Raw genomic sequence first — 21171 nt, forward strand, 5'->3', positions numbered from 1 at the left:
GTTGGTCGAACATCTGTGCCACACCAAACAGTACCTAACTCCCAGTAATGGATACCAAAAATATTTGGTTAAATCACATTATCTGGTGTAACAATCTGTAGCTAAGAGAACTGGTGATCCACAGATAATGGGAGAGCTGGTCATGAGGAAATTTCCATTCCCAAGAAACATACATTAAGGTCAGGGAATACTTTTAAAGCTGTGGGAGGAGTAATGGCATGATCAAACTGCAATTCCGCTCCTCATGCGTCATCTGAAACCCAGCATAATGTCTAATCCATTGAGAGAGATACAGTTCACAGGATACAGTTCTGCTACAATGACATATGCAGGCAAATTAATTATGTTTCTATATCTAGAATCTGCTCCAGGAAAAATCCCGGGCACCACACAGTGTTGTCGGTAAAACAAACAAAACATTATACTTTATTGTACAGTTTGAACAACAGTTGAACCTGCCAGCATAACATCAACAATAGGTTAGACTAGTTGAACATGCATACATATGCACAAGCACAGAGATTACATTTACAGCAATATCTAGCCTAATAGAAAGAAATATGGAATAAACCTCAACCTTTGCAGGGTGACCAGATCGTACAAATGTGCGTAGGTAAGCAGGCAGACAGTATCTACCTACAGCCATGTCTATCAGGTCAAGTTTAGGCAAATATTTTTTGAGTAAAACCAGCTTCAGTTTTAAATTGTTGTATTATTGTTTCTCAACACTGTTTGCTAGTAAACTTAGCTAGCTTGCTGGATATGCAATACTTGTTATTTACAGCTGTTTGAAATCCTATTTTACGTCATACATATACATTTGTGAGATTGAAATGCATTGAAGGTCATAATCATAACCAATGTCAACTCTCATCAATTGTGACATAGCTAGTTAATACAATTATTTACAGTTGTGAATATTAGACATTACTGTTAACAAGTTACAAATGTGAGGGATGGCGCATAGCAAGTTAGCATGCACCAGGCTAACTAGCTAGACAACTCCAGTCATGTGCTAACGTTTGCTTGTAAACCTAGCTTTAGGTGGCTGGTTTTAACATTGTATCTTATCGTTTAATAGCTAGCTATATCTACCACTATAAAGAGAAGAGGGTTTACAATCGAGATACAAACATCTAGTTAGCTAGTTAGCTATCTACCTTGCTACCTACATAGCTAGCTAAGTTAGCAAACAGAACAATTATTTGATTTCCTCCCACTATAACAAATTAATATGTTAGCCAGCAATACACAATATGGGTTTCAGTAGATTAACTAAAGTTAGCTAGCTAGCTAGGTGGCTTGCAGGAAAAATGACTTACTTAGCTAGGCACCGTATTTGTCATCTGCCCTCTTGGTGTTGGCATCGGCTTCTAACGTTAGTTAAACCCAACTCTTTGTTTCGAATCCTCTTCGCTATCCGGTTAAAATATGTATGGTTGAATGTCACCATGTACCTAATAGATGCTCCATTGTCAAATTCGTGTTGATGAGAGGAATCACTTGAAGCTATTGTGTCTGGTCAGTTCTTTCAGTTTTGCCCAAAAGATTGTTGTTAGTGTTCGCTTCTGTTCCTCTCCCGCCTTGGATGAGGGACGGGGGCCAGAGCACGAACCACCACCCATCACAAGTTGTAGTCTTTCAGAGACTGGTAAAAATGTCTCTGCTTGTATATTTAGCAATAAATCCGCTGAAACATCACTGAAAGACATCCAATGGCTCTATCGAACAAGGACAACCATATCTACACCCACAAAAACGTATAGATAGTGTGATCAGTATAATATAGAGCCTTCGCGAAATGCCACAAAGCAGGACTACATGTATTTTTAGACACCCCCCCCCCCCCCCCCCCCCATCAATACAAGCCGTCATTGAGTGTAACACTCCACGCGCAAAGCCCTAAACTGCCGTCCTCCTGGGCAATTACGTGTGAAACACATCTCACTGTCCTAGAAATGATGATGAAAACAAGCCCAGATTTCCCCAGGGTGAAATTCCCTTGCATCTCCATGTCATGATTAGATGGGGAAAAAATAAATCTATTTCAGAAGTAAAAAATTAAAAAAGCTAATCGACCATAATTTCGGGAAATGTAATATTTCGTGTTTTGGAACTAAACTCTTCACATACAATACAATACAATAATGTCTTCATATGGTGCCTGTTAGTAGCCTTTATAGCACTGCAGAATCCATCCAAAACTTCACAACCACAGGGTAGATTGATGTTGACCCACAGAGATAAACTCACACAATATTGCCTGTTGCAGCCTGCAGGGATGAGTAGGCGAGGTCTGTTGGATGCGCCCGAAATGTTACCTCATTCCCTATATAGTGCATTACTTTAGACCCATAGGCCCATAGGCCTATGGTCAAAAGTTGTGCACTATATAGGGAATAGGATGCCATTTAAGACACAGACATTGTCTCTGGCTCTAACCCGAAGCCACAGTAAGAGATTATCCTCTATCTATGTCATGATTCCCATATGCTCCCGTCATTTTGAAAGGTTAGTATTCAGACTTTGACGCATGGAACCACATATCAAATTGATGAATTAATGTGACCTCTGTTGGTGCATTGCAAAGCGGATAATATTGTGTTTGTGTGAGAGGGGGTGAGGGTTTTGTGTGTGTGTGTGTACACACGCTTGCATGGGTGTGTGTGTGTGTGCATATGTTTGTGCGTACATGCGTGCATGTGTGTGTGTGTTTGCGCGCATGTTTGTTTGTGCGTGTGTACATTTCATAGACTGACTGGAATATTTTTTATCTTTCAGTCACATCACTCTGTCACACCCTGACCTTAGTATTATTTGTTTCTTTGTTATTTTGGTTAGGTCAGGTTGTGACATGGGTGATGTATGTGTTTTTGTCTTGTTGAGGGGTTTTGTATGTTTATGGGGGTGTGTCCTATCTAGGTGTTTTTGTAAGTCTATGGTTGCCTAGATTGGTTCTCAATTAGAGGCAACTGTCTATCTAACAACTATCTACTATCCAGGTCTGTACCCAAACAATTTGAACTTCTACTTTTAAAAATCCACCTTTCTAAAAACAAGTCTCTCACCGTTGCCGCCTGCTATAGACCACCCTCTGCCCCCAGCTGTGCTCTGGACACCATATGTGAACTGATTGCCCCCCATCTATCTTCAGAGCTCGTGCTGCTAGGCGACCTAAACTGGAACATGCTTAACACCCCAGCCATCCTACAATCTAAACTTGATGCCCTCAATCTCACACAAATTATCAATGAACCTACCAGGTACCTCCCCAAAGCCTTAAACACGGGCACCCTCATAGATATCATCCTAACCAACTTCCCCTCTAAATACACCTCTGCTGTCTTCAACCAAGATCTCAGCGATCACTGCCTCATTGCCTGCATCCGTAATGGGTCAGCGGTCAAACGACCTCCTCTCATCACTGTAAAACGCTCCCTGAAACACTTCAGCGAGCAGGCCTTTCTAATCGACCTGGCCGGGGTATCCTGGAAGGATATTGACCTCATCCCGTCAGTAGAGGATGCCTGGATATTTTAAAAAAATGCCTTCCTAACCATCTTAAATAAACATGCCCCATTCAAGAAATTTAGAACCAGGAACAGATATAGCCCTTGGTTCTCCCCAGACCTGACTGCCCTTAATCAACACAAAAATGTCCTATGGCGTTCTGCATTAGCATCAAACAGCCCCCGTGATATGCAGCTGTTCAGGGAAGCTAGAAACCATTATACACAGGCAGTTAGAAAAGCCAAGGCTAGCTTTTTCAAGCAGAAATTTGCTTCTTGCAACACTAACTCAAAAAAGTTCTGGGACACTGTAAAGTCCATGGAGAATAAGAACACCTCCTCCCAGCTGCCCACTGCACTGAAGATAGGAAACACTGTCACCACTGATAAATCCACCATAATTGAAAATTTCAATAAGCATTTTTCTACTGCTGGCCATGCTTTCCACCTGGCTACTCCTACCCCTGTCAACAGCACTGCACCCCCAACAGCAACTCGCCCAAGCCTTCCCCATTTCTCCTTCTCCCAAATCCATTCAGCTGATGTTCTGAAAGAGCTGCAAAATCTGGACCCCTACAAATCAGCCGGGCTAGACAATCTGGACCCTTTCTTTCTAAAATTATCTGCCGAAATTGTTGCCACCCCTATTACTAGCCTGTTCAACCTCTCTTTCGTGTCGTCTGAGATTCCCAAAGATTGGAAAGCAGCTGCGGTCATCCCCCTCTTCAAAGGGGGGGACACTCTTGACCCAAACTGCTACAGACCTATATCTATCCTACCATGCCTTTCTAAGGTCTTCGAAAGCCAAGTCAACAAACAGATTACCGACCATTTTGAATCTCACCATACCTTCTCTGCTATGCAATCTGGTTTCAGAGCTGGTCATGGGTGCACCTCAGCCACGCTCAAGGTCCTAAACGATATCTTAACCGCCATCGATAAGAAACATTACTGTGCAGCCGTATTCATTGATCTGGCCAAGGCTTTCGACTCTGTCAATCACCACATCCTCATCGGCAGACTCAACAGCCTTGGTTTCTCAAATGATTGCCTCGCCTGGTTCACCAACTACTTCTCTGATAGAGTTCAGTGTGTCAAATCTGAGGGTCTGTTGTCCGGACCTCTGGCAGTCTCTATGGGGGTGCCACAGGGTTCAATTCTTGGACCGACTCTCTTCTCTGTATACATCAATGAGGTCGCTCTTGCTGCTGGTGAGTCTCTGATCCACCTCTACGCAGACGACACCATTCTGTATACTTCCGGCCCTTCTTTGGACACTGTGTTAACAACCCTCCAGGCAAGCTTCAATGCCATACAACTCTCCTTCCGTGGCCTCCAACTGCTCTTAAATACAAGTAAAACTAAATGCATGCTCTTCAACCGATCACTACCTGCACCTACCCGCCTGTCCAACATCACTACTCTGGACGGCTCTGACTTAGAATACGTGGACAACTACAAATACTTAGGTGTCTGGTTAGACTGTAAACTCTCCTTCCAGACCCATATCAAACATCTCCAATCCAAAGTTAAATATAGAATTGGCTTCCTATTTCGCAACAAAGCATCCTTCACTCATGCTGCCAAACATACCCTTGTAAAACTGACCATCCTACCAATCCTCGACTTTGGCGATGTAATTTACAAAATAGCCTCCAATACCCTACTCAACAAACTGGATGCAGTCTATCACAGTGCAATCCGTTTTGTCACCAAAGCCCCATATACTACCCACCATTGCGACCTGTACGCTCTCGTTGGCTGGCCCTCGCTTCATACTCGTCGCCAAACCCACTGGCTCCATGTCATCTACAAGACCCTGCTAGGTAAAGTCCCCCCTTATCTCAGCTCGCTGGTCACCATAGCATCTCCCACCTGTAGCACACGCTCCAGCAGGTATATCTCTCTAGTCACCCCCAAAACCAATTCTTTCTTTGGCCGCCTCTCTTTCCAGTTCTCTGCTGCCAATGACTGGAACGAACTACAAAAATCTCTGAAACTGGAAACACTTATCTCCCTCACTAGCTTTAAGCACCAACTGTCAGAGCAGCTCACAGATTACTGCACCTGTACATAGCCCACATATAATTTAGCCCTATCAACTACCTCTTTCCCAACTGTATTTAATTTATTTATTTATTTTGCTCCTTTGCACCCCATTATTTTTATTTCTACTTTGCACATTCTTCCATTGCAAAACTACCATTCCAGTGTTTTACTTGCTATATTGTATTTACCTTGCCACCAAGGCCTTTTTTTGCCTTTACCTCCCTTCTCACCTCATTTGCTCACATTGTATATAGACTTGTTTATACTTTATTATTGACTGTATGTTTGTTTTACTCCATGTGTAACTCTGTGTTGTTGTATCTGTCGAACTGCTTTGCTTTATCTTGGCCAGGTCGCAATTGTAAATGAGAACTTGTTCTCAACTTGCCTACCTGGTTAAATAAAGATAAAATTAAAAAAAAAAAAAAAAATCGTTGTCTCTGATTGGGAACCATATTTAGGCAGCCATATTCTTTGGGTATTTTGTGGGTGATTGTTCCTGTTCCAGTGTTCCAGTATGTAGTGTTCACGTTCTGGGACTGTTTCGTCTTCGTTCCTTTTGTCGGTTTGGTGTTTAAGTATTTAAATTAAATATGGATTTTCATCATGCTGCATTTTGGTCCTCCTCTCTTTCACCCAAAGACAGTCGTTACGCACTCTCCTGTCATGCATCATGACAATCAATGTCAGCTGTGGTGTCAGTAAACACAATTTGTATTAAGTCAATCAATGATTTTAATTAAATCTATATATCAAAAACCTGATGATGTCACTAAAACTGTGTAGCTCAGTTTGTAGAGCATGGTGCTTGCAAAGCCAGTATAGTGGGTTTGATTCTGTAAGTTAACTAAGGTCATTTGGATAAAATCATCTCCTAAATGGCATATACTGTAGTACCAATTTAGTCTTAAATGTACTTACTAGGAACCAATAAATGTACTTTTACAGCCCTCTTACCTCCTACCGGACCTCTGGCAGTCTCTATGGGGGTGCCACAGGGTTCAATTCTCGGGCCGACTCTTTTCTCTGTGTATATCAATGATGTTGCTCTTGCTGCTGTTGATTCTTTGATCCACCTCTACGCAGACGACACCATTCTGTATACATCTGGCCCTTCTTTGGACACTGTGTTAATCTACCCATCATCTCCGATTTCAAAAAGGCTTTACAGCGAAAGCGCAATATGATTATGTTAGGTCATAGCCAAGTCAAAAAAACACACATTTTTCCAGCCAAAGATTGGAGTCACAAAAAGCAGAAGTATAAATCAAATTAATCACTAACCTTTGATGATCTTCATCAGATGACACTCATAGGACATCGTGTTACACAATACATGTATGTTTTGTTCGATAATGTGCATATTTATATCCAAACATCTCAGTTTACATTGGCGTGTTACGTGCAGTAATGTTTTGATTCCAAAACATCCGGTGATTTTGCAGAAATACTCATAATAAACATTGATAAAAGATACAAGTGTTATTCACAGAATTAAAGATAGACTTCTCCTTAATGCAACTGCTTTGTCAGATTTCAAAAAAACTTTACGGAAAAAGCATAATCTGAGTACGGCACTCAGAGCCCAATCCAGCCAAAGAAATATTGGCCATGTTGGAGTCAACAGAAGTTAGAAATAACATAAATATTCACTTACCTTTGATGATCTTCATCAGAAGGCACTCCCAGGAATCCCAGTTCGACAATAAATCCATAATTTATGTCCAAATAACCACTTGTTGTTTGCGTGTTCAGACCAGTAATCCATCTTCATGAGGCGCGAGCACTTCGTCCAGACTGTTTCAGTTTCGTTTTTGCACTTTGTTATTTTTGTCTCAGTGTTCAGTTCAATAAAAATCATGAACACTTACCATGCTGCGCTTTGGTCCGATTCCCCCTCATCCGATGACGACACAAGCTTTGAAAAACTACAAACCTCAGATTTCCCACTTCCTGGTTGGATTTTTCTAAGGTTTTCGCCTGCCATATGAGTACTGTTATACTCACAAACATCATTCAAACAGTTTTAGAAACATCAGAGTGTTTTCTATCCAATACTAATAATACTATGCATATATATATGCATATATCTGGGACAGAGTAGGAGGCAGTTATTTATTTATCCGTTATTTTACCAGGTAAGTTACTGAGAACACGTTCTCATTTGCAGCAACGACCTGGGGAATAGTTACAGGGGAGATGAATGAGCCAATTGTAAACTGGGGATTATTAGGTGACCGTGATGGTTTGAGGGCCAGATTGGGAATTTAGCCAGGACACTGGGGTTAACACCCCTACTCTTACGATAAGTGCCATGGCATCTTTAATGGCCTCAGAAAGTCAGGACAACCGTTTAACGTCCCATCCGATAGACAGCACCCTACACAGGGCAGTGTCCCCAATCACTTTGGGATATTTTTTTTTAGACCAGAGGAAAGAGTGCCTCCTACTGGCCCTTCAACACCACTTCCAGCAGCATCTGGTCTCCCAGCCAGGGACTGACCAGGACCAACCCTGCTTAGCTTCAGAAGCAAGCCAGCAGTGGTATGCAGAGTGGTATGCTGCTGACAGTTCACTCTGGGCAGGTATGCAAGGTGGTATGCTGCTGACAGTTCACTCTGGGCACGCTATTCATCCAAAAGTGAAAATGCTGCCCCCTATCCCAAAAAGGCTAACTGCTCTTAAACGCTAGTAAAACTAAATGCATGCTCTTCAACCGATCGCTGCCCGCACACGCCCGCCTAGCATCACTACTCTGGACGGTTCTGACTTAGAATATGTGGACAACTACAAATACCTACGTGTCTGACTAGACTGTAAACTCTCCCTCCAGAATCATATTAAACATCTCCAATCCAAAATTAAATCTAGAATTGGCTTCCTATTTCGCAACAAAGCCTCCTTCACTCATGCTGCCAAACATACCCTCGTAAAACTGACTATCCTGTCTATCCTTGACTTCTGCGATGTCATTTACTAAATAGCCTCCAACACTCCACTCAGCAAATTTAATGCAGTCTATCCCAGTGCCATTCGTTTTGTCACCAAAACCCCATACACTACCTGTCACGAACCTCGCCGAAGATGGTGCCTCTTCCTGTTCGGGCGGTGCTCGGCGGTCGTCGTCGCCGGCCTATTAGCTGCCATCGATTCCCTTTCCGTTTGTTTTGGGTTATTGGGTATTTGGGTACACCTGTTTTGTATTAGGGTTTGTTTGTAGGGTATTTAAGGGCACTAGGCCCGCTGGGTATTTGTGCGGGCTTGTTTTTGTTACTCTGTGTTTGATGGTGTGATTTATTTGTGTATTTTTTCTCCGGACTATTTTGTCCTGTTGTTTGGACTGGCAACTTATATACGCCCTGTGTGTTGGCGTGACTGTTTTGTTGCGCTGGGGAATAAATTTGAAAAACGACTGAACCCTGCTCTCTGAGCCTGATTCCACCCACCACACCTAGTTGATCGTAACAGAAGCCCGCACCTTTTGAAATGGAGTCAGCAGGAGCAGCGACCACCCCTCTCCCCACTATGGAGGAGCGCGTCCATCACCACACAGCTGTCCTCCATCGGATTGGTACCACGATGGACCAGATGATGGAGAGGATGGAACCCACCTACTCCACCTATGTCGTCCTCTGTGTCCGGCGCACTGCATCTCTCCCCCCCGAGGGAGTACGATGGAGCGGCTGCTGGGTGCCAGGGATTTTTGCTCCAGCTAGAGCTCTACCTGGCTACCGTGCGTCCGGCTCCCTCGGGTGAGGAGAGTGTGAGCCTCCTCGTCTCCTGTTTAACGGGCAGGGCCCTGGACTGGGCTAACGCAGTCTGGAACAGTCCAGACTCGGGACAACTACCTGGAGTTCACCTCAGACAGGAGACGAGGAGCGCGCAGGACTTCGCGTTGGAGTTTAGGACCCTAGCTGCTGGTGCTGGGTGGAATGACAGGGCCCTAATGGACCATTACCGGTGTAGTCTCCGGGAGGACGTCCGCCGGGAGCTAGCTTGCAGGGACACAACTCTCTCCCTGGATGAACTAATAGACATGTCTATTCGATTGGACAACCTGCTAGCTGCCCGCGGGCGTTCAGAAGGGGTCCTGTTAATTCCACCTTCCAGCTCTCCCACTCCCACTCCGATGGAGTTGGGAGGAGCTGCATCTAGGGGGATCAGAGGGGGCTCCTCCTGCTCCTATTGTGGACGGAGAGGACACACTTCGGACCGGTGTTGGAGGAGTCCCTCTGGGAGTCGAGATGGTCGGCGGAACACTCCTCGGCCACCCCAGGTGAGTAAGCACCAAACTCACCCAGAGCTCCCTGTTGGTCACATGTTTTTGTTAATTTTTTTCCCTGCGTTTTTCCCCTCTCTTCAGCATAAGGCGCTAGTCGATTCAGGCACAGCTGGGAGTTTTATGGATCGTGGACTCGCCCGTAAATTGGGTATTCCGTTAGTGCAGATAGACCCACCTGTCCCCGTGCACTCCTTAGATAGCCGACCGTTAGGGTCAGGGCTGGTCAGGGACACCACGATTCCGCTGGACATGGTAACGCAGGGGAATCATATGGAGAGGATCAGTTTTTACCTTATTGATTCACCTGGGTTTCCGGTGGTGTTGGGGGTGCCCTGGCTGGCTATTCACAATCCCCTTATTTCCTGGAAACAGGGGGCTCTTAAGGGGTGGTCAGACGAGTGTTCAGAGAGGTGTATAGGAGTTTCCATCGGTGCCACGACGGTGGAGAGTCCAGACCAGGTTTCCACCGTGCGCATTCCCGCAGAATATGCCGATTTGGCTATCGCTTTTAGTAAGAAGAAGGCGACCAAATTACCACCCCATCGACGGTGGGATTGCGTGATAAACCTCCAGGAGAACGCTGCACTTCCCCGGAGTCATGTGTACCCACTGTCACAGGAGGAGACGCTGGCTATGGAAACATATGTCACGGAAGCTCTGAGACAGGGGTACATTCGGTCCTCCATGTCACCCGTCTCCTCAAGTTTATTTTTTGTGAGGAAAAAGGAGGGAGGTCTGCGTCCGTGCATTGATTATCGAGGTCTCAATTCGATCACAGTGGGTTTTAGTTATCTGCTACCTCTCATCGCTACGGCGGTGGAATCATTCCACGGAGCGCGTTTCTTCACAAAACTGGACCTCAGGAGCGCGTATAATCTGGTGCGTATTCGGGGAGGAGACGAGTGGAAAACAGCGTTTAGTACCACATCAGGCCACTATGAGTACCTCGTCATGCCGCATGGGTTGAAGAATGCTCCAGCCGTCTTCCAATCCTTTGTAGATGAGATTCTCAGGGACTTGCACGGGCAGGGTGTGGTAGTCTATATTGATGACATCTTGATTTATTCTGCCACACGCGCCGCGTATGTTTCCCTGGTGCGCAAGGTTCTTGGGCGACTGCTGGAGCATGACCTATACGTCAAGGCTGAGAAATGTGTGTTCTCCAAACCAGCCGTTTCCTTCTTGGGTTATCGCAATTCCAGCTCGGGGATGATGATGATGGAGTGTGACCGCGTTAACGCTGTGCGTAATTGGCCGACTCCGACCACGGTAAAGGAGGTGCAGCGTTTTTTAGAGTTTGCCAATTACTACCGGAGGTTTATCCGGGGTTTTGGCCAAGTAGCAGCGCCCATTACCTCACTGCTGAAGGGGGGGCCGGTGTGTTTGCGGTGGTCAGCAGAGGCTGATGGAGCCTTCAACCAGTTGAAGGCACTGTTCACTGGGGCTCCTGTGTTGGCGCATCCGGACCCTTCGTTAGCATTCATAGTGGAGGTGGATGCGTCCGAGGCTGGGGTTGGAGCCGTGCTGTCTCAGCGCTCGGGCACGCCACCGAAGCTCCGTCCCTGCGCTTTCTTTTCTAAGAAGCTGAGTCCGGCGGAGCGGAACTATGATGTGGGGGACCGGGAGTTACTAGCTATGGTAAAGGCCCTGAAGGTGTGGAGACACTGGCTAGAGGGGGCTAAACACCCTTTTCTCATCTGGACTGACCACCGTAATCTGGAGTATATTCGAGCAGCGAGGAGACTGAATCCGCGTCAGGCTAGGTGGGCCATGTTCTTTACACGTTTTAGATTTACGATCTCTTACAGACCAGGTTCCCTCAACACTAAGGCCGACGCGCTGTCCCGTCACTATGACACCGAGGACCGGTCCATCGAACCCACTCCCATCCTTCCAGCCTCTCGGCTGGTGCCCCCAGTGGTATGGGAGGTGGACGCGGACATCGAGCGGGCGTTGAGGGTTGAACCTGCGCCTGCACAGTGTCCGACTGGTAGAAGTTACGTACCGCTTGGTGTCCGTGATAAGTTGATTCGGTGGGCCCACACACTACCGTCTGCGGGTCATCCGGGGATCGATAGGACAGTGCAGGGTCTTAGAGGGAAATACTGGTGGCCCACCTTAGCTAGGGATGTGAGGCTCTATGTCTCTTCCTGTTCGGTTTGCGCCCAGAGTAAGGCTCCTAGGTACCTTCCTAGAGGGATGTTACAGCCCCTCCCAGTTCCACAACGGCCATGGTCCCATCTCTCGGTAGATTTCCTTAATGATCTTCCCCCATCTCAGGGGAACACTACCGTTCTGGTCGTTGTGGATCGGTTCTCTAATTCCTGCCGTCTCCTCCCATTGCCTGGTCTCCCTACGGCCCTACAGACTGCAGAGGCTCTATTTACCCACGTCTTCCGGCACTATGGGGTTCCAGATGATATCGTCTCCGATCGGGGTCCCCAGTTCACGTCTCGGGTTTGGAAGGCGTTTATGGAGCGTCTGGGGATCTCGGTCAGCCTTACCTCTGGTTATCACCCCGAAGGTAATGGGCAGGTGGAGAGAGTAAGCCAGGAAGTGGGCAGGTTTCTGAGGTCGTATTGCCAGGACCGGCCAGGAGAATGGGCGAGGTACGTCCCGTGGGCAGAGTTAGCCCAGAACTCTCTTCGGCATTCGTCCACGAATAGGTCGCCATTCGAATGTGTACTGGGCTACCAGCCGGTCCTGGCTCCGTGGCATCAGAGTCAGACCGAGGCTCCTGCGGTGGAGGAGTGGGTACAGCACTCTAGAGAGACCTGGCAGGCAGTCCAGGATTCTCTCAGGCAGGCCAGTGAACGACAGAAGAGAGACGCTGACCGCCACCGCAGTGAGGCCCCGGTGGTCGCACCAGGGGACAGGGTCTGGCTCTCGACCTGAAACCTGCCCCTCCGCCTGCCCTGCCGGAAGCTGGGGCCGCAGTGTGTGGGGCCATTTAAAGTCCTGAGGAGGATAAACGAGGTGTGTTATAGATTGCAACTTCCCTCTTATTATCGTATTAACCCCTCGTTTCATGTGTCTCTCCTCAGGCCGGTGGTAGCTGGTCCCCTACAAGACAGTGAGGTACCGGAGGTCCCTCCACCCCCTCTGGACATCGAGGGGTCCCCGGCGTACACAGTACGAGCTATTCTGGACTCGAGACGCCGGGTGAGGGGCCTGCAGTACCTCGTGGACTGGGAGGGGAACGGTCCGGAGGAGAGGTGCTGATTACCGGGGAGGGACATTTTAGATCCTTCCCTCTTGAGGGATTTCCATCGCCTCCACCCGGATCGCCCTCGAGGCCGGGGTCGGCGCGCTGCGGGAGCCGCGCGTCAGGGGGGGGGGGGGGGGGTACTGTCACGAACCTCGCCGAAGATGGTGCCTCTTCCTGTTCGGGCGGTGCTCGGCGGTTGTCGTCGCCGGCCTATTAGCTGCCATCGATTCCCTTTCCGTTTGTTTTGGGTTATTGGGTAATTGGGTACACCTGTTTTGTATTAGGGTTTATTTGTAGGGTATTTAAGGGCACTAGGCCCGCTGGGTATTTGTGCGGGCTTGTTTTTGTTACTCTGTGTTTGATGGTGTGATTTATTTGTGTATTTTTTCTCCGGACTATTTTGTCCTGTTGTTTGGACTGGCAACTTATATACGCCCTGTGTGTTGGCGTGACTGTTTTGTTGCGCTGGGGAATAAATTTGAAAAACGACTGAACCCTGCTCTCTGCGCCTGATTCCACCCACCACACCTAGTTGATCGTAACACTACCCACCATTGTGACCTGTATGCTCTCGTTGGCTTGGTCCCCGCTACATATTCGTCGCCAAACCCACTGGCTCCAGGTCATCTATAAAGTATTTGCTAGGTAAAGCTCCGCCTTATCTCAGCTCACTGGTCACCATAGCAACACCCACCAATAGTACGCGCTCCAGCAGGTATATTTCACTGGTCATCCCCAAAGCCAACACCTCATTTGGCCACCTTTCCTTCCAGTTCTCTGCTGCCAATGACTGGAACGAATTGCAAAAATCACTGAAGTTGGAGACTTGTATCTCCCTCACTAACTTCAAGCATCGGCTGTCAGAGCAGCTTACAGATCGCTGCAGCTGTACACAGCCCATCTGTAAATAGCCCATCCAACCAACTACCTACCTCATCCCATATGTTTTTTTCTGCTCTTTTGCACATCAGTATTTCTACTTGCACATCTATTACTCCAGTGTTAATTGCTACATTGTAATTACTTTGCCACTATGGCCTATTTATTGTCTTACCTCCTTACTTCATTTGCATACACTGTATACAGATTTTCTATCGTGTTATTGACTATGTTTGTTTATCCCATGTGTAACTCTGTGTTGTTGTTTTTGTCGCACTGCTTTGCTTTATCTTGGCCAGGTCGCAGTTGTAAATGAGAACTTGTTCTCAACTGGCCTACCTGGTTAAATAAAGGTGAAATTAAAAATAAAAAAATACCTGTAAGTGTGAAGGTGGTCCCATAACAACACGGTAAGATCACGTACAGATGTGTTGTTCATTAGATGGACTCGTCCAATGCAATTGTATCTAAGTGGAAACAGACACCACTTTATTTTACAGCTGTATATTGGCCATTTATCACAAACTGCCGAGGTGCCTTATTGCTTTTATAAACCAATTACCAACATACAGTGACATATTTACATTTTAACAATAATTTTGATAAATCAATTCATACTATTTCATTCTTCCACCAGGAAATAATCCAGACAAATCTGGTTTCCATGGTTGCTATGCAGGCTGCCTAACATTTGTCACTTGCTAGCTAACCAGCCATCAAATATACATACATTTTAGGCTGGTTTCCCAGACACAGATTAAGCCTAGTCCTGGACTAAAAAGCATACTCAGTGGTTTTTGTCCAGGATTATAGGCTGAATCTGTGTCAGAGAAACGGCTTCATTTTACAGCCCTCTTCCATCGTATCTACCCTGTAAGTGTGAATGTGGTAAAAACGTGGCAACGGATAGATTTGCTGTTGTAACCAGTGCGCTGAGAGTCGGGAAGCAAGTTCAGGGAGTGAGCGTTTAAAAAAATAAAAGAAACAATGAACACAAAACAGGAACAACGCACCGACATGAAAACATAGTCAATAAAAGCTCAGGAAAGAACCAAGGGGAGTGACAGATATAGGGAAGATAATCAAGGAGGTGATGGAGTCCAGGTGAGTGTCATGTCTCGCACACTTGCGCCTCGATGGTGACAGGTGTGCGAGATAATCAGCAGCCTGATTACCTAGAAGCCGAAGAGGGAGTATGCATGACAGCTGTTGTCTTCATGGAATAGAGTCATCCAATGTTGTGGTACTTCACAAGTAACTAGATTGTATTACTTCATCGTGAAACCTTATCAAAATATATAAATCATTCTGTCTAAAATAAATATGACAGAATGAAATATTATAATGATGATAATATGAGAGTCTAAGTATATTGATGTCAAGTTATGGATGCATTTAACATTACTTTTGGGTTGTGTAATCATATTATAATGCACATGAATGTCATGCTGAATATACACAGAACAAAAATATAAACGCAACATGTAAAGTGATTGTCCCATGTTTCATGAGGTGAAATAAAAGATCCCAGAAATCTCCATTCGCACAAAAAGGTTATTTCTCTCAAATGTTGTACACAAATTTGTTTACATCCCTGTTAGTGAGCATTTCTCTTTTGCAAGATAATTAATCCAGTATCTGATTAAACAGCATGACCATCACACAGGTGCACCTTGTGCTGGACAGGGTCTTGACCTGACTGCAGTTTGGCGAAGTAACCGACTTCAGTGGGCAAATGCTCACCTTCAATGGCCACTGGCACAATGAAGATGTGTGCTCTTTACGGATGAATCCCAGTTTCAACTGTATCGGGCAGATAGCAGACAGCGTGTATGGCGTCATGTGGGAGAGTGGTTTGCTGATGTCAATGTTGTGAACAGAGTGCCCCTGTCACGTTCTGAACTTAGTTCCTTTGTTTTTGTCTTTGTTTATATGGTCAGGGCGTGAGGGTTCCCGCTTCAGAGACATTACGTAAGTGGGCTGAGTCAGAAGTGGAGCGGGGTCCACGTCCCTCACCAGAACCGCCACGGCGGAGTAATGCCCACCCAGACCCTCCCGTATCGGTTTAGGTTGGCGGTCGGGAGTCCGCACCTTCGGGGGGGGGGGGACTGTCACGCCTCGACCTTAGTTATCTTTGTTTTCTTTATTATTTTGGTTAGATCAGGGTGTGACAATGGGTGGTTTGTTGTGTTTTTGTCCTGTCTAGGGTTTTTGTATGTTTATGGGGTTGTTTACTAGTCTAGGTGTTTTGTATGTGTGTAGTTGCCTAGATTGGTTCTCAATTAGAGGCAGCTGTGTATCGTTGTCTCTGATTGGGAACCATATTTAGGCCATATTCCTTTGGTAATTCGTGGGTGATTGTCTATGTATTAGTTGCCTGTGTCTGCATTTATTCTATATAGCTTCACGTTCGTTTTGTTGTTTTTTAAGTTTGTTGAAGCGTTCTTTGTTTCATTAAAATAGAAGATGTATTCACATCACGCTGTGCCTTGGTCTCATCCATACAACGAACGTGACAATTGAAGAGGAGTGGGACAACATTCCACAGACCACAATCAACACCCTGATCAATTCTTTGCAAAGGAGATGTGTCGCACTTCATGAGGCAAATGGTGGTCACACCAGATACTGATTGGTTTTCTGATCCACGCCCCTATCTTTTTTTTTAAGGTATCTGTGACCAACAGATGCATATCAGTATTCCCAGTCATGTGAAATCCATATATTAGGGCCTAATTTCTTTATTTCAATTAACTGATTTCCTTATATGAACTGTAGCTCAGTAAAATCTTTAAAATTGTTTCATGTTGGGTTTATATTTTTGTTCACTGTATGTTCATGTTATTGTCACTCAAAAATCATTTAAATTTAGTATAATAACAACAACGTTACAATGCAGATGTCATGTGTAAAATGGCTGTATTTTTTATGTTTTTTTTAAACTAAACCTTGCACTGCACTGCTTTGTAACATCTTTTTACTTTGGTGTGTCTGTGGGCGGGCCCTCAAATGTATTTGTTAACTTATTTTATTATATGTGAACAGTTTAGTTATTCTAGTGCATTGCTGTTTTCTGCACATCTAGAGGATATTGTTCTGGAAATAGTTTGGAGAGTTTGGTTCTTACAAGGCTCATATGCTGAATCATCAGGCAACACAAGGAAGGAATGTGATTGGGGGGACTATAAACTCAACAAGGACAACAAGAAGAATTAGGACGTAGATAAACACAAAACCAAAACAGAGGGAGAAAGAGGAAAGATTTCTGGAGGACAGTTCAAGCCTTGATAATGAAACAAGCACTCAGACTTAGAAAAAAACGTGCAAAAGAGCACTTGGAAAGGAGGTAGGAACATTCTGAACATTGAGAGAGTGTGTATGTAATGTGTTGTTTCATTGGAAAACATGTAATATCTTTATTTGTATTATTCATAAAAGTGCATTGTTTAAAAAGTGCATTTATCTACAGTATAGGTGCATTATTCAAATACTGTAAGTGCTTTCATCAAGAGGCACATGTACATAATTCTAGAGCAGGCATTATTTAAAGACGTTACCATGGAGATGAAGATGGATGCATTATTTAAGCATTGTTTCAGTGACCTTGTATTAAACAATTAAACATCTTAGGCGTTTACCTTAAGAAATAATTTCCCCTTACCTAAGGGAATTGTTTATGGGTATTGCATAGAGCCCCTAAAATATTTCCTTAGGTAAGGGTGTACCTAAGGGGTTTTATGGTAGTTTGAAGGCATGTACAGTATGGCAGAAAGAGTATTTGGTTACCATGGAGACTGTAACGATCTTCTTCATTTGAGGAACAGGAAAGATCGGACCAAAAGGCAGCGTGGTAGGTGTCCATGTTAATTTAATATAACTGAACATGAAATACAAAATAACAAAGTGAAACAACAAAAATCGAAACAGTCCAGAAAGGTGACACAACACAAAACAGGAAACAACTACCCACAAACACCAGGTGGGAAAAGGCTACCTAAGTATGGTTCTCAATCAGAGACAACGATAGACAGCTGCTTCTGATTGGGAACCATACCAGGCCAAACACAGAAAAGAAAACATAGAAAAACAACATAAAGGCCCACGCCAACTCACGCCCCGACCAAATCAAAATAGAGACATAACAAAGGAACTAAGGTCAGGGCATGACAGTACCCCCCCCCCCTCCCCCTCCCCCTCCCCCCCCTCCCCCTCCCCCCTCCCCAAAGGTGCGGACTCCGGCCGCAAAACCTAAACCCATAGGGGAGGGTCTGGGTGGGCATCTATCCGCGGTGGCGGCTCTGGCGCAGAATGTGGACCCCAATCCACCTTAGTCTTGGCCCACTGAGGTGGCGTCTCTGGAGCGGCGACCCCGGACTGGAGACCCTTGCAGCGGGCCCCAAATAGGACGGAGACTCTGGCGGCGCCGGACAGGCGGGAGACTCTGGCGGCGCCGGACAGGAGGGTGTCATAGGCGGCTCCGGACTTTACTTTTTTTTTTATTTCACCTTTATTTAACCAGGTAGGCTAGTTGAGAACAAGTTCTCATTTGCAACTGCGACCTGGCCAAGATAAAGCATAGCAGTGTGAACAGACAACACAGAGTTACACATGGAGTAAACAATTAACAAGTCAATAACACAGTAGAAAAAAAGAGAGTCTATATACATTGTGTGCAAAAGGCATGAGGAGGTAGGCGAATAATTACAATTTTGCAGATTAACACTGGAGTGATAAATGATCAGATGGTCATGTACAGGTAGAGATATTGGTGTGCAAAAGAGCAGAAAAGTAAATAAATATAAACAGTATGGGGATGAGGTAGGTACAATTGGGTGGGCTATTTACAGATAGACTATGTACAGCTGCAGCGATCGGTTAGCTGCTCAGATAGCAGATGTTTGAAGTTGGTGAGGGAGATAAAAGTCTCCAACTTCAGCGATTTTTGCAATTCGTTCCAGTCACAGGCAGCAGAGAACTGGAACGAAAGGCGGCCAAATGAGGTGTTGGCTTTAGGGATGATCAGTGAGATACACCTGCTGGAGCGCGTGCTACGGGTGGGTTTTGCCATCGTGACCAGTGAACTGAGATAAGGCGGAGCTTTACCTAGCATGGACTTGTAGATGACCTGGAGCCAATGGGTCTGGCGACGAATATGTAGCGAGGGCCAGCCGACTAGAGCATACAGGTCGCAGTGGTGGGTGGTATAAGGTGCTTTAGTAACAAAAAGGATGGCACTGTGATAAGCTGCATCCAGTTTGCTGAGTAGAGTATTGGAAGCTATTTTGTAGATGACATTGCCGAAGTCGAGGATCGGTAGGATAGTCAGTTTTACTAGGGTAAGTTTGGCGGCGTTAGTGAAGGAGGCTTTGTTGCGGAATAGAAAGCCGATTCTAGATTTGATTTTAGATTGGAGATGTTTGATATGAGTCTGGAAGGAGAGTTTACAGTCTAGCCAGACACCTAGGTACTTATAGATGTCCACATATTCTAGGTTGGAACCATCCAGGGTGGTGATGCTAGTCGGGCGTGCGGGTGCAGGCAGTGAACGGTTGAAAAGCATGCATTTGGTTTTACTAGCGTTTAAGAGCAGTTGGAGGCCACGGGAGGAGTGTTGTATGGCATTGAAGCTCGTTTGGAGTTTAGATAGAACAGTGTCCAAGGACGGGCCGGAAGTATACAGAATGGCGTCGTCTGCGTGGAGGTGGATCAGGGAATGGCCCGCAGCAAGAGCAGCATCATTGATATATACAGAGAAAAGAGTCCGCCCGAGAATTTAACCCTGTGGCACCCCCATAGAGACTGCCAGAGGACCGGACAGCATGCCCTCCGATTTGACACACTGAACTCTGTCTGCAAAGTAGTTGGTGAACCAGGTAAGGCAGTCATTAGAAAAACCGAGGCTACTGAGTCTGCTGATAAGAATATGGTGATTGACAGAGTCGAAAGCCTTGGCAAGGTCGATGAAGACCGCTGCACAGTACTGTCTATTATCGATGGCAGTTATGATATCTTTTAGTACCTTGAGCGTGGCTGAGGTGCACCCGTGTTCGGCTCGGAAACCAGATTGCACAGCGGAGAAGGTACGGTGGGATTCGAGATGGTCAGTGACCTTTTTATTTACTTGGCTTTCGAAGATCTTAGAGAGGCAGGGCAGTATGGATATAGGTCTGTAACAGTTTGGGTCCAGGGTGTCTCCCCCTTTGACGAGGGGGATGACTGCGGCAGCTTTCCAATCCTTGGGGATCTCAGACGATATGTAAGAGAGGTTGAACAGGCTGGTAATAGGGGTTGCGACAATGGCAGCGGATAGTTTCAGAAATAGAGGGTCCAGATTGTCAAGCCCAGCTGATTTTTACAGGTCCAGGTTTTGCAGCTCTTTCAGAACATCTGCTATCTGGATTTGGGTAAAGGAGGCCCAAGCCTCTCCAGGTGGAGTGGGGGGGGGGGGGGCTTTTGGCCGAGGTTGGAGTAGCCAGGAGGAAGGCATGGCCAGCCATTGAGAAATGCTTGTTGAAGTTTTTGATAATCATGGATTTATCGGTGGTGACCGTGTTACCTAGCCTCAGTGCAGTGGGCAGCTGGGAGGAGGTGTTCTTGTTCTCCATGGACTTTACAGTGTCCCAGAACTTTTTGGAGTTAGAGCTACAGGATGCGGGTACAGCGGAGGTAAGCCCAGGCACTGGGTGATGATAAGAGAGGTTGTATCTCTGGACATGCTGGTTGTAATGGGTGAGGTCACCGCATGTGTGGGAGGTGGGACAAAGGAGGTATCAGGGGTATGAAGAGTGGAACTAGGGGCTCCATTGTAAACTAAAACAATGATAACTAACCTGAACAACAGTATACAAGGCATATTGACATTTGAGAGAGACATACAGCGAGGCATACAGTAATCGAAGGTGTTGATTGGGAGAGCTAGCTAAAACAGTAGGTGAGACAACAACAGCTAATCAGCTAGCACAACAACAGCAGGTAAAATGGCGTTGACTAGGCAGAGAGGGTCGGATTAACTACACACAGAGCCTGAGTGCGGCTGGGGCCGACAGATAAAAACATAAACAAACAGAATGGAGTACCGTGATTAATGGACAGTCCAGCAGGCATCAGCTATGTAGCCAAGTGATCACAGTGTCCAGCAGGCATCAGCTATGTAGCCAAGTGATCACAGTGTCCAGGGGGCAGCGGTAGATGGGACAGGGAAGCTAGACTGGTGAGTATTATCCAGGCTAAAAAAAAAAACTGGC

Source organism: Oncorhynchus mykiss, chromosome 15 (assembly GCF_013265735.2).
Source record: "Oncorhynchus mykiss isolate Arlee chromosome 15, USDA_OmykA_1.1, whole genome shotgun sequence".
Taxonomy (NCBI): Eukaryota; Metazoa; Chordata; class Actinopteri; order Salmoniformes; family Salmonidae; genus Oncorhynchus; species Oncorhynchus mykiss.